The sequence below is a fragment of the Petaurus breviceps genome, unplaced genomic scaffold (assembly GCF_028583685.1).
Source record: "Petaurus breviceps papuanus isolate PSGF00001 unplaced genomic scaffold, PetGlider_PUasm1.0 173, whole genome shotgun sequence".
In the NCBI taxonomy this organism is placed as follows: domain Eukaryota; kingdom Metazoa; phylum Chordata; class Mammalia; order Diprotodontia; family Petauridae; genus Petaurus; species Petaurus breviceps.
Window position 1 is genome coordinate 16,788,368 of NW_027185759.1, and position 12,860 is coordinate 16,801,227.

At 44.0% G+C, this 12,860-nt stretch overlaps 1 long non-coding RNA gene across 1 annotated transcript in view; it reads left to right on the forward strand.

The window, feature by feature from the left end:
- The first annotated feature begins 7,945 nt into the window (after window positions 1-7,945).
- LOC138157720 (uncharacterized) overlaps window positions 7,946-12,860 on the forward strand; it is an 11,407-nt gene continuing 6,492 nt past the window's right edge. Inside the window, exons 1-2 of the long non-coding RNA XR_011167441.1 lie at window positions 7,946-8,077; window positions 8,382-8,441. This is a non-coding gene — a long non-coding RNA (uncharacterized lncRNA). The remainder of the gene's footprint in view (window positions 8,078-8,381; window positions 8,442-12,860) is intronic.

A 12,860-nucleotide genomic window follows, 5' to 3' on the forward strand; every position in this document is an offset into this window, starting at 1 on the left:
GATAGATAGATAGATAGATAGATAGATAGATAGATAGATAGATAGATAGACTCTCTTTCTCCTCCATTCTTTTAAGATGAAGGCCCTTTGGATTAGATTTGCAAAATACATTTTGAGCAGCTCTTGTTAAGTGCATTCCATCCCTGGTCAAAAACACATCATTCCTTTATTTTAAGTCACATTCCCAAAAACTCAGCCCCTAAATGTCACCTGCTAGAGGAGCTGTTCCCAGGTCTTGAGCTCAATTGCAGCTCACACCTTTCTGGGTCTTAGGTCTTGAGCTCCACCTACTTAACCACTTCCTGAAAGCTCTCTTTGATGACTCAAAGTCCCTTTTCTTCCTCCCCACCCCCACCCCCAAAAGACAGTGGTTTTCCGGAATCAATTTCAGCTTTACAATATCACAATTACTTCTAAATATTAAATTCACCAGACTCCATAGGAAAGAGCATTGGGTTTGGAGCCAGTAGACTTGCGTTCAAATGCTGTCTCTTACGCTTATGACCTCTATGACTTGATCAAATGACTTTACCTCTATGGTCCTTGGTTTCCTCATCTGGAAAATGAGAGTTCGGGAATAGGTGATATAGTTTCCCTTCTACCTCTAAATCCTATTATCCTGGACAACAATAGGCATTTCTAATCAGGAGGGAAAAAGGGCTATTTTCACATGTGACATTATTTTATAAATTCTGTTCAGTTATTTTCCAGTCTGACTCTTTGTGATACCATTTGGGGTTCTCTTGGCAAAGATACTGCAGTGGTTTGACATTTCCTTCTCCAGCTCATTTTTCAGAGGAGGAAACTAGGCCAGAGTTAAGTGACTTGCCTAGGGTCACACAGCTAATAAGTGTCAGAAGCCAGATTTAAACTTTGGAAGAGGAACCTTCCTGACTCCAGGCCCAAGACTCTATCCACCGTACCACCTAGCTGCTCATTTATAAGTTTTATGAACTTGAAATTCTCTGAAAGTGAATTTGTTTAAAATAAGGCAGTTCTAGGTTATGTCTTCAGAGCATTAGATGCTGCAGAGGACAATAAAGGATGACCTTTAGAAAGTCCCATCTCCCCTTCCAAGCCGTGCTTTCCTCATCTAACTCTGTAAAACTGGAATGACCAAACTTGATCCTGGTAAGGAGATGAGGAGAGGAATCCCATCTACCTTCTTTCTGTGGAGGGGGGAGGAATGAAGGTTATAAAATGTTGCATACAACGACAGATGTGATGTCTACTTCAGTAAGTTTTTGCTTAAAATGGATTTTCTTTGTTAAAAGTGGAAGGCTCATTAGGTGGTGACTAGAGTAAGATAGGGACAGGGAAACATGCAGAAATGTTATGATTTAAACAACAGGCATCTGTCAAACTCTTTTTTAATAATAAGAAGACTTCTAAGGACCCTCCTACTAAGGGCTCCCAATTCTGTGATCTTACGACTGAAGCAGAAGGGAAGCCAGCCTGAAATGGACCATTTGCCATAAATAATCCACAAAATGGATAACCCACACATAAATAATTGAAGTATATGAAGTTACTTTAAAAAAGAAAGAGACAATCGCCTTTAAGTAGGCCACCCAGCTTGTGTGAGTGACCCAGAAGGCCTCGGCACCTTCTGCAGGCCCTGCCTTTGATGATGCCCCATATTTCATGTTTCAGGAGGAATCTCATTTACAGCTGGTGTTCCTGGCACTGGGTGCACGTGGGATGTCACTGATCTGATCAATGCCGTCATGTCTGCTTGGCAAGGCTGCTGCGTCTCAGGCCAGGGCTGAAATAGCATGCCAAGATTTCCTGGGGAGTCCTTATGTGTTCTCTCTACCTGCCTTTTCCTGACTTCCAGGAAGGAAGGAGCAGGTTCCCTACACACGCCTACCCCTATCACACCCCACTACCCCGTCATCACCAATATCCGTGTACCTTTACCTTCCCAGGGTCAAAGATGCTAAAAACTATTGTTCCCTCGCTTCCTGCCCCTCCTTTCTTCCCCTTCCCTTAGCTCCACCCCAAGAGAGGGCCTGGGTTCCGTGTCCTCAGGGTGATGCTCCTTATATGTCCTCATTTGATTCAACAAGCATTCACTGGAGACCTACTGTGCGCTAGGCACCAGCACTCCCAAGACAAAAAATGAAACTATCCCTTTGAGGCCTTTGTGTCCTATAAGCAATAAATAGAGAGCCTCCCTAGCCTCTTGAGCCAGGAGGTGGGATGATCCCCTGCAGATGAGGACTAGCCCATTGGAACATGAGCAGCTCCCTCAGGATGGTTTCAGCTGCCCGGCTCCTCCCCAGCACTCTGGACCTCATCACTCCAAACACCCCACTGGAACTTCAGAGACGCGTTTGGATATCGGCACCACATGGGGCAGATGCATGAGGCTCCCATGCAGGAGGCATGATGTCAGACGATCCGAGGAGAGTCCAGATTTCACGCAGCTGGCAAACTCAGCTGTTTCATCTTATTTTCAATGTCAGCACCGCTCTGCTAATCCCACTGGTCTATGAGATCTGAGCACATGTTGGGGGAGCACATGAGGATGTCTCACGCATCTCAACAATTTCTGTACTGATTCCCATCCCCAAGAGACCCCCATCAGCACTGCTTATGTCCTCCTGACTGACTAAAAGGTGAACACTGCTGTGGAATAAATTAAAGAAAACCACAGTGGGCCTTGTGGGAAAGAAAAGTTGCTCCCCATTGCTCTAGGTTCTGTGAATTATTCCTCTGCTGTCAAGGTAAAAAAAAAAACGAAAATAAATCAGACAAACATCTCCCTGTTCTTCTGGAGCAATGTATGAAAATATTTAACCAAACCCAATGTTTCTGGGTGTGTTTGTTTTCCTTGAAGCCACTCAGTCTCTCGAGACGGTGTTAAGTGTTGGTCATTGGCCCCAGCAATTTCCCAAGAGGCTCAAAGGACATATCTGGGGGTCACCTTAGTCAGGAATAGAGGAATAAATCCCCTGCCATCCAGAAACAGTCACCTAGGCCTTCACTCAAGATCCATCACCTTGCATAAAGCGTCTCAAAAGCTCTCAGGGTCTGTTTTGGTGTATGTTTTTGTAAATCTGGAATTGGTGGCTGGAAGATGCTACTGGCAGCTGCCTATGATTTAACCAGGGGTATTATTAATAATAAATGCAGAGAGAACACTTTGGGGTTCTTGTTTGTTAATGTTGGGGTTCAAAGCACCAGTACTTATTAAGTGTGTACAGAAACCTGGGCTAAGTGTTGAGGATGCAAATACAAAAATATGCAACCTGAAGAAGTTTACATTCAGTTAAGACCTGAGTTCGGATCCTGTCTCAAACACTAGCTGTGTGACCCTGAGCAAGTCACTGCTCCTGGCTCTAACCTCTCTTACTTCAGTTTCCTAGTCTGTAAAATGGAAATAACAATGGCACCTACCTCCTTATGTTGTTATGAGTATCAGAGATGACATATGGAAAGCTCTTTGTAAGCCTTAAACTAGTTAAATGCCAGCTATTATTATTAATAATCATGAGCGTTCTTAATATAAATACATATTAGTGATGAGTCATAAAATGGCATGATTAATTATCCTTAATTATTCGTGTGCTATTAATAATACTCTTACTACACTAATATTATTGATATAATGAATGATAATAGTTTCCTGGAATACAGTTTTCCATGATTTCCTACCGAATCTGTCACTTTGCAGGCTGACCTCCAGTCCTCTTTCAGTGAGGGTGACATGCTAATCATAGCCTCTTAGAATCCGAGGAGATTTCCAATGCTAATCCACTGAATTGTAGATTTAGGGCCAGGATAGTGAGGCCAGTCCCTTCATTTTACTGATGAGAAAACAGGCCCAGAGAAGTTACATGCTTTTCCATGATCTCAACACACACCTGAACAAGAATTCCATTTAGGACAACTCTGGTGAGCAGTCAACCATCCTCTCTTCCTGTAATGTCCTCTGGGGAGAGAGAGCCTGCTATGGTCACACCCTGAGATAGGCCCATTCAGGTTATGAGAACTGGAGGGATTTCATTTAATTTTCCTCCTTTGCCTTGTGAGGAATTCCTTTACACGTACAAGACCAACCTTCATTTGGGGGGACGTGGCAAGCAGCTGAGCCACAAAGCCCAAGCATCGTCTTCCTCACCCCATACTTGGCACATATGACATTAAATTCTCTTCTCAAAATTCTTGTGGTTTCATGCATCCCCAAATGAAGAAAGTGTTATTAAAACAGCCCTTCTCACCATCCCCCTCATCTATCCTCCATGGTGTCAACTTGTTCAGTAGTTATATCATTTACACTGTTTTCATTGATTCATTTTGTCTTTATTGGCTTTTGAAAATTAAAAATTCAACTATATAAACATTGAGTATTAATGAAAGCTGAATGGGTATTAATTCGAGGGACTCGGGAACACTTAAAATTTGTCCCGTTGAAATGAAAGGTCATTATGTATTCACTTATGAGAATTTTCCCCATGAGATTTTTTTTTTCAGGATTGTGCTGTGAGGTGAAGGATGACCCAACCTCCAAAACATGCCATTCCACTCTGAGATACTTTCATTGAGAGGAAGCTTCCACCAAACATCCAACTGAAATTTTGTGTCTCTCTAATTTCTACCTCTCAATTCCAGTTTTGCCCTTTAAAATGTTGGTTCTCATTGCTCTTCCTCATAATAGAGGAAATACAGGAAGACAGCTTTCATGTCCTTACCCCGCCTCCCACCCCCCAAGTCTTCTCTGCTCCAGACAAAACATTCCCAATTCCTTCAGTATGCTTCCTCGTGTAACATAATTTCAAGTTCTCTTATTGTCCTGGTTATCCTTCTCTGAGAAAGAAAAGAAAGAAAGAAAGAAAGAAAGAAAGAAAGAAAGAAAGAAAGAAAGAAAGAAAGAAAGAAAGAAAGAAAGAAAGAAAGAAAGAAAGAAAGAAAGAAAGAAAGAAAGAAAGAAAGAAAGAAAGAAAGAGAAAGAGAGAGAGGAAGAAAGAAAGAAAGAAAGAGAGAGAGAGAAAGAGAGAGAGGAAGGAAGGAAGAAAGAAAGAAAGAAAGAAAGAAAGAAAGAAAGAAAGAAAGAAAGAAAGAAAGAAAGAGAGAGAGAGGAAGGAAGGAAGGAAGAAGAGAGAAACAGAAATAGAGAGAAAGAAGAAAGGAAGAAAAAGAGAGATAAAGAAAGAGGAAAGAAGGAAAGAAAGAGAAAGGAAGGAAGGAGAGGAAGACAGAAAGTATTTATTAGGCCTTACTATAGATACAAATATATGCAAATAAAACAATTCCAGTCCTTGAGTAGTTTACATTCCAGCAGAGAAAAATAATTCCTAAGGGATAGTGGTGACTAGGGAGAGAAGTTTGTGTCATTGGACTGGAGTCACAGAATTGATGGACAGGTCCTCTTCCAGAATGGTCCTGTTGATTTGATTACCAGTGGGCTTCCTCTCTCAAATACAGCAGCCAAAACTGAATTAGGTACTCCAGGGCACAGCAAAACGGTCACCTAACTACTCTTAAGGCCTCCTTTTCCTCCTTTATGCAGACTAACCTTTCTACTTAGGGGATTCTGAACACTGAAGTCTTCCTCTCCGTGCCCTCCAATACTGAGCAGAGTCCCGGGCACATAGTAGGTGATTAATAAATGCTTGCTGACTGACGGGTGAGAAGCCATCAGATGAGGTAGACTAAGCATGTGTAGCTCATGCAACAATAATTCCTCCCCATAATGCTCTATTGTGTTCTCATAACTTTGGAAGGAACAGAAAAAGATAACCATCCCATTCTCAATTTGTTCTTGTCTTTGGGAGTAGAAAGAAGTTGCTGGGCTTCCATGTCTCTGGGGCCCAGCTTTAATCCTGGCATGTCTGGATCTGTGAGTAAGAAAACACCCTGTGTCAGTTTTCCTGCCATGGTAGGACCTGGGGCTGTATGGGACCTTCTAGGTGGCTCCCTAGTCCAACCCATCCACTTTACAGATGAGATGACTGGATTCCTGGAAGCCCAGGATCTCAGGTCTGACGGAGGTCTCCCTGCAAACTTTGAGCTCTTTTGGCTCCGCTGGCATGCCTCCTGAACGTAGAACACAGTGGCTCTCTGCTCTGCTCTTTGTTGGCTCTGGTGCCCCTTGGTTGTTGGTCGAGACCTGTTCTTTCGCTAGGGTGGGGATTGCCCAGTGAGGAAACTCTTTCTACCAATTGCTTATCAGGAATCCCTTGGCTACTGGAAGATTGGAACTTGGCCTGAGGGCAAAGAAGGGTCAAGTAACTCTCCCAGGGACACATGATGCGGTATGTGGCAGCGTCAGAACTTGAATCCAAGGCCACCTGACTCCAAGGCCAGCTCTCCACCCACTATACCATGCTGCCTTCCCTGTAGATATTTAGCTCATTTAAATGTAGGTGGGGGCTATTTCATTTTTGTCTTCTTATCTCTGGAATCTCATACCCAGGACTGGTCACACAGTAGATACTTAATAAAAATTTGCTGGATTGGATTCAGTTTAGACACTGACTCTTAACATTGGAATAATTAATTAAGCTTTTCACATGAAGTATTTATGACACTGATTGGGTGATATTTCAGATGTCCTTGAGCATAGAGATTCATGATGAGGAGAAAGAAAAACTTGCTTTAGCAGGAAAACACTGACATTTCAAGGATCTCGAACCTTGTGCCTGTGGGTACTCCCCCCCCCCCCGACAATGCAATTGTGACCTCTGACTTAGAAGACCACATTCAAGAGTGACTATGAACAAAAAGAGTCATAATCCTTAAGCAGGGTTTAATAAGCAATGCTCAGGGTGGGGGGAGATGTACACAGGACACTTACATTATTTTCATTTTCTACAGCACTTTTCTAAGTCTAGACAATCAACAAAACAAAGCAATCCCTGATCTGTTGCCTTTACCAATTTCCAAGGTATAAATAAAGGCTCACACTGAAAATAGAACAATTGTCTCTCCTGAGTCAGTTCAAGCTGGCTCCAGGACACCCTTTCCTAAAATAAGCCTGGTTATGGTTCTCTCCAAAGGCTGATCCCCAGAAAACAGAGATACCCACCGTCCATCTTTATGCCAATACCTGGAGCCTTTCCAGCTTGGTAGGACCACCCTGTGATTATGCTTTGCTAACACACCCTTTGGGAATACTGGGTTACCTCCATACTGCAGTGGCATCAGAGTAGTACCTTTGTGGTAAATAAATATAAATGATAGATGGTGATGGTAATTGTAGCTAGCTAATTAGAACACTAAATTAAGTGTTTACTATGTGCCAGATAAAAGCAATCGCTATCCTCAATGAGCTTACATTCTAATGGGGGAAAATAAAACATAAAGGGGTGCTGGAAAGGTCAGGGAGGAGGGTGCCCATGATGAGACAGTCAGGAAGGAGAGGTGTGGGCTGTGAAAAGATAAGGCTCACCTATGGGGGAGGGGAATTCAAGTTTCCCTTGGAGTAGAGATGAAGGGCAGTGGGCTCTCCAGAGACAGAAAATCAGGAGACTGGACAAGCTAATCTTTCTCTTCTCAGTCTCCATCCCCATCTCTCTCTGTCTCTGTCTCTGAGTGTCTCTGTTTCTTAGGTTTTTAAAGACAGGCTGCCATATCTTACTGCTATATTCCCCACCCTTCCACTGCCTTCCCCGAAGTCCTTTCCAGAATTCCAGCTCTAACAGGCAGTGATTCTGCAAGGCCCTTGAGCACAGCAGAATTCATCTGTTTTGGGTGACCTGAATTATTGAGTGGGCAACACTGACCTCCTTTATATTGACACCTTCAAAGTTTCCCGACATGTTCTGGAAGACCTGAAAGGCATCAAAGGGCTGGAGGAGCCTGGTGAGATCAGGTCCGACTTAGGTGTTGGAACAGGCTTCCGTGTGTGTGTGTGTGTGTGTGTGTGTGTGTGTGTGTGTGTGTGTGTGGGCGTGCGTGTGAGTGTGTGCGCGTGCGTGAGCACGTCAGGCTCAGCATTTCTTGTAACAGCACAAGGCAGGCAAGTTAATGCTGGTAACAGTCATCTAGGAAAATCAGATGATTTGCATGCAGGCCTAATGGTAATCCTGGTGTTCAGGCCCACAGGTTCAGATTTAATGAGCGTTTTGGGGTGAGTATTTTTCATGATTCACACCCCTATCAGGCTAAGCTGCTATTCTATTGACACTCTTATTGCTTCCCTTTAGATTCATATGTATCTTTTGAAAGAGGACACGTTGGAATTTGTCATTTCTGAGATTCTTTTGTAGTTTAAAAAAATGGTATTGTACCACAGACTGGATTTTATGGAGGTGCTTTAAAAAAAAGTATTCTTCTCACAATGTTGCCTTCGAATTCCCTTCCACCCCACCACCTTGCACTTAAGACATTACTCATCATGGAGCTGAATTAAGCTGTTCGCTCTTTCATTTAAGGCAATTCTCCTGGATTCTCTACCATGGGAAGGAAAGGCTGTCTCTCTTCTCCTGCCAAGAGTAAGTGCCCTCCTAACTCTTGCACTGACTAACTTTCTGCCTGTCAGTTCTAAAGGATGATTAGATGTAATGTATAAGAGGGATTGCAACCCCCCAGCCCACTTACTTCTCCTGGGGCATCCCTCTCATCCTGGGGGACCACATAGCAGTCCAGGGTAATTTGAAAAATCTCACCCAGTTGTCCCCAGTGAGAAGAGTGAGACTTAAGAAAAAATGAAGAGAAAACAGGGTGCTACACAGTTATAAGAGGGGTTCTTAGATTCATTTATGAGCTTTAGAAAAATATTATGATTGTGGTATTTTGGCATAATCGAATTCCTCTGTAATCCTATGTGTTGGATTCTATGCATCTAAAAATATGATTCTGAGAAGGGATGCGTGGGCTTCAACCAGACTTCCCAGGGAATTCAGGACACACAAGCAAAGTTCAGAACCCCTGAATCGGAGTGTTAGGGAGGGCTCATGGGACAGGAGAAATACCAGAAGGAGAGAAGGAGTTGTCAGGCTTTGGATCATGCTGTGCGAATCTGGGACTGGAATCTGATATGACGAGAAGAGCAGCGTGCTCCTGTCCGTCAGCAAGCTTCTAGGAAGTCAGGACCTTAAGGGAAAGAAGGAAAACCCAGGGTAGAGGCGCCTTAACCAGCATCAGAGTTATGACCAAGGAAAACTACGTCGTCTGCTTAGACAGGGACATTCTGGACTATTTTTGGCAGGGGCAGAATGAGGCTCATGACAGAAACAGGTTTTCTCTGGCAAAGGCCAAGCGAGATGGGTTCTACCTCCCGAGACCTGTGTAGGGTGACCCGATGAAGGACAGTGCAGAATGACACAACCTGAGGGGAACGGCTGAGAAATATGGGAGTGCCACCTGTGGAGGAAATGAGTAAGGCAGAGCCTGCCAGGAGCCCCAGCTAACACAGGAAGAAATGATTGGGATGATAGGCGAGTCTCTGGGGAGAGCATTGCTCATTGGCAGGTGTCCTGATTTTCCATGAGGTCTGTGGTGAATTCCCTCTTGTTTTCTTCAGACTCTCAATAAAATTCCTCTTGCTTGAGCTTTAGGAATATGATTACAGGGAGATGGTTCTCTTTCTGTGTCTTGAGTTCTTTCCTCTTCACACACCATGGACAGATGCTGTCTTTATAGGCAGGTAGGTGACACCTTGGATAGAGTGGCAAAGCTGGAGTCCGGAAAACTGGAGTTCAAATCTGGCCTCAGACATCTACTAGCTACATGGCCCTGGGCAAGGCAATTTACTGCTGTCTGCCTCAGTTTCTTCAACTATAAAATAGTAATAATAATAGCACCTACCTCCCAGGATAATTGTGAGTAATAAAAGAAATATTTGTAAAGCCTTCTCTGTCCTGTGGCTCAGGGGTGGGTGTCTCTTCTACACCCATCTGGAAAATCTGGCAGCCAAAGGATGAGAGGCTCCAGGCGATCCCAGCAGTGAAAAGTGGCAGTCAGTGACATCTGGGGACAGAATTCTTAGTGGTTGGGAATATCCCAGCTTTTCTAAAATGCCAGGAGACCAGGATGAGAGGACATTCCCCAAGGAGTACATGCAAAGTTCAATCTGATAGGCCATACAGGTCAGAGCACTGAGGAGAAAACAGTAATTATTATATTGTCAAAGATCTGTGTTACTTTTTCTTCAGCCTTTAAAAAAGAAATCTAAGGTAGGAGAATGTGGATGGAAACAAGATTATCTGGAGTTTTAAAAGGAAGAATTTTAGGATCTCAAGCTCGCAGGATCCTGGGAATATTCTTGGTCAGCAGTAACTCATCCCATCTGAGACATGGAGAGGAGTGGATGGGGGAGGCTTGACCTGATGAGAAAGGATAGCAAGGAACTATCCTGCAGCCCCCTGACCCAGACAAGCATTGAAGACATCTATGTGAAGTCGGCCATCCTGCCTTTCCCTCTCCCAGATCCCCACAACTGCCACTCACCCCCTTTTGATGTTTCTTAGACTTCTACGATAAATGAGCCAGCACTGACCAGGAAGAGGGCACAAAGGAAAAGAAGCTCTAGTCTCAAAGACCTTGGATTTAACTACTACCTTGGGCACTTACTGCTTGCAACTTTGGGGAGATCTCCCTGGGGCTCGCTTTCCTTCTCTATAAAAGGATGAGCATTGGGCTAGATAGCCTTTGGACTGCCTTCCAACTGCCCACCTATGATCCTCCAATCTCTTAGGAATCGTTCAATCTTAAATAATCACGAGTGTTCTGGGAAGTCTCCAGAGCTGCTTTTCAGGAGGCAGAAAACTCTCAGACTAAGGCAAGCTATAGCAGTAGCTGGCTGGTGTACCCCAGACGATGGAAAGATCCATGTCCAAGCTTGGAGGATGTTTTCATTCAGGAGATGAAGAAGAAGAGGAAAACTAGAAAGACAGAATGCTAAGTTTGGGGAGGAACGGTTGGTAGCTGAGAGGGAGGCAGCCAGTCATTTGCCTTTTACCATTTGCCTTTAGAGAGACTCAGATGGCCAAACAATGGAGAAACCCAACAGACTTTTCTGTGTGGAGAAATCCAACATTCCCCTGCCCCCCAGTATCCAAGGAAAAGAAGCATAAATCAGAGCATGCATCTAGATTCAAGCAAGGGAAAAGTCCAACGTGCCACATAGTCCAGGCAGGTGGGACCATTGACAATCCTTGGGATACCTTGAAGTTCTAACATCCCTGAGTAGAGTCTGAATTTCTTAGTGTAGCCCGACTGACCCCACCTATCTGTGAATGAATTGCTTTTGCTCAATCCCCTTCCACTCTCCACCCCCTACTACCTTCCTCACTGGGAGCTTCTGAAATCTGAACTTCTGGATTCTTGCCTTGGCTGCTGCTTAGGAAGCCAAGCAGGGCTTAAGGAGTCACAATGTAGGATGGCTATTTTGAGAATCACCATGCTTTTTTTTCTTTGCCTTCGAAATCTGGCTTCTGACCTCATCACTCAACTGAAACCTCTCTCCCAAGTCACCAGTGATCTCTTAATTGCTCAATCTGATAGTCTTTACTCAGGTCTCACCATTCTTGACTTCTCTGCAGCATTTCTTCCTGTTGGCCATCCTCTCCCCCTAGATTCTGAGATTTCATGAGGCTTCTATTTTCTCACCAACATGACTGTGTCTTTTCTATTTCCTTTGTTGACTCATCATGCCTATCATACCTATTTTCTGGGTATGTTCCCCAAAGTTTTGTCCTAAACCCACTTCTCTTCTTTCTATACACTCTCATTCTTGAGAACCTCATTGGTTCCCATTACATTTCAGTGTGAACATTGGCCTCATTCTCTCCCCTGAACTTCAATCCAAATCACCAGTTGCCCATTGGACATGGCAAACTGAGTATCCTGGGGACATCTCAAACTCAACATGCCCCAAATTGAACTAATGCTCTTTCCCCCAGAACCTATCCCTTTTCCTAACTTCCCCATTTCTATGGGCACCACCATCCTCTCAGCTTCCCAGTTTCATAACCTCATCACCATCCTCAACTCTCAACTTTCATTCATCCCAAATAGCCAAACGTTTGCCAATTCTCAAAATTTTGACCCCCTTGACATCTCTAGTATCCAATGCCTTCTTTCTCCTCTTATGGATACCTCCTTATTTCAGCAGCTCATTCCCTCATGCCTGGATTATTGCAGTAGCCTTCTAAGTGGGGTCCATCCCCCATATTGCCTCCAAAGTTATTTTTCTGATTGAAGAAATAACCACGTCACTCCCTTCTTCAATCACCTCCAGTGGTTCCCCATTGCTCCAGGATCAAAACTGCTCTGTTTAGTTTTTAAAGTCCTACTTGGCTCTAGAAATACCCGGTATTTCCAGGTTCAGTGTATATGGTTTCTCTTCCTGCACACTTTGATCCAGCCAACCGGTCCAGTTTTCCATTCCTTTTCTCCTGTTTCTGTATCTTCATGCTAGAATGCTTTCCCTCCTCATGTCCTTCTAAGAATCCTCTCCGTCTTCCATCCAGTTTGAGCGTCCCCTTCTAGAAGAAGCCTTTCCTGATCTCACCTTCTAGCACCCTTTCTCCCTAACTACCCTGATGTCGGTTAGTCATTCAACAAGTATTTGTTAAGGGTTTACTATGTACCGGTCACTGTGCTAAGCTCTGAGTCACCTGTGCCAAATACCCTCATGGAACAGAATTCCTCATTTGCTTTTCCATAACATCTGCCAACTCAGGTGAAATGCTTCTGACTTCATCTTCCCTGCGGCAGCAAGTTCGTGCCCCATATCGCTGCTGTTTCTGTAGTGTTTATCTCATTTGATTCCTGCTCATCTACGTCCTCATACTCTCTCCCTCTTCCTCTCTCCCTCTCTCTGTCTCTCTGTCTCTGTCTCTCTCTGTCTGTCTCTCTGTCTGTCTCTCTCTGTCTCTCTGTCTCTCTGTCTCTCTCTCTCTGTCTCT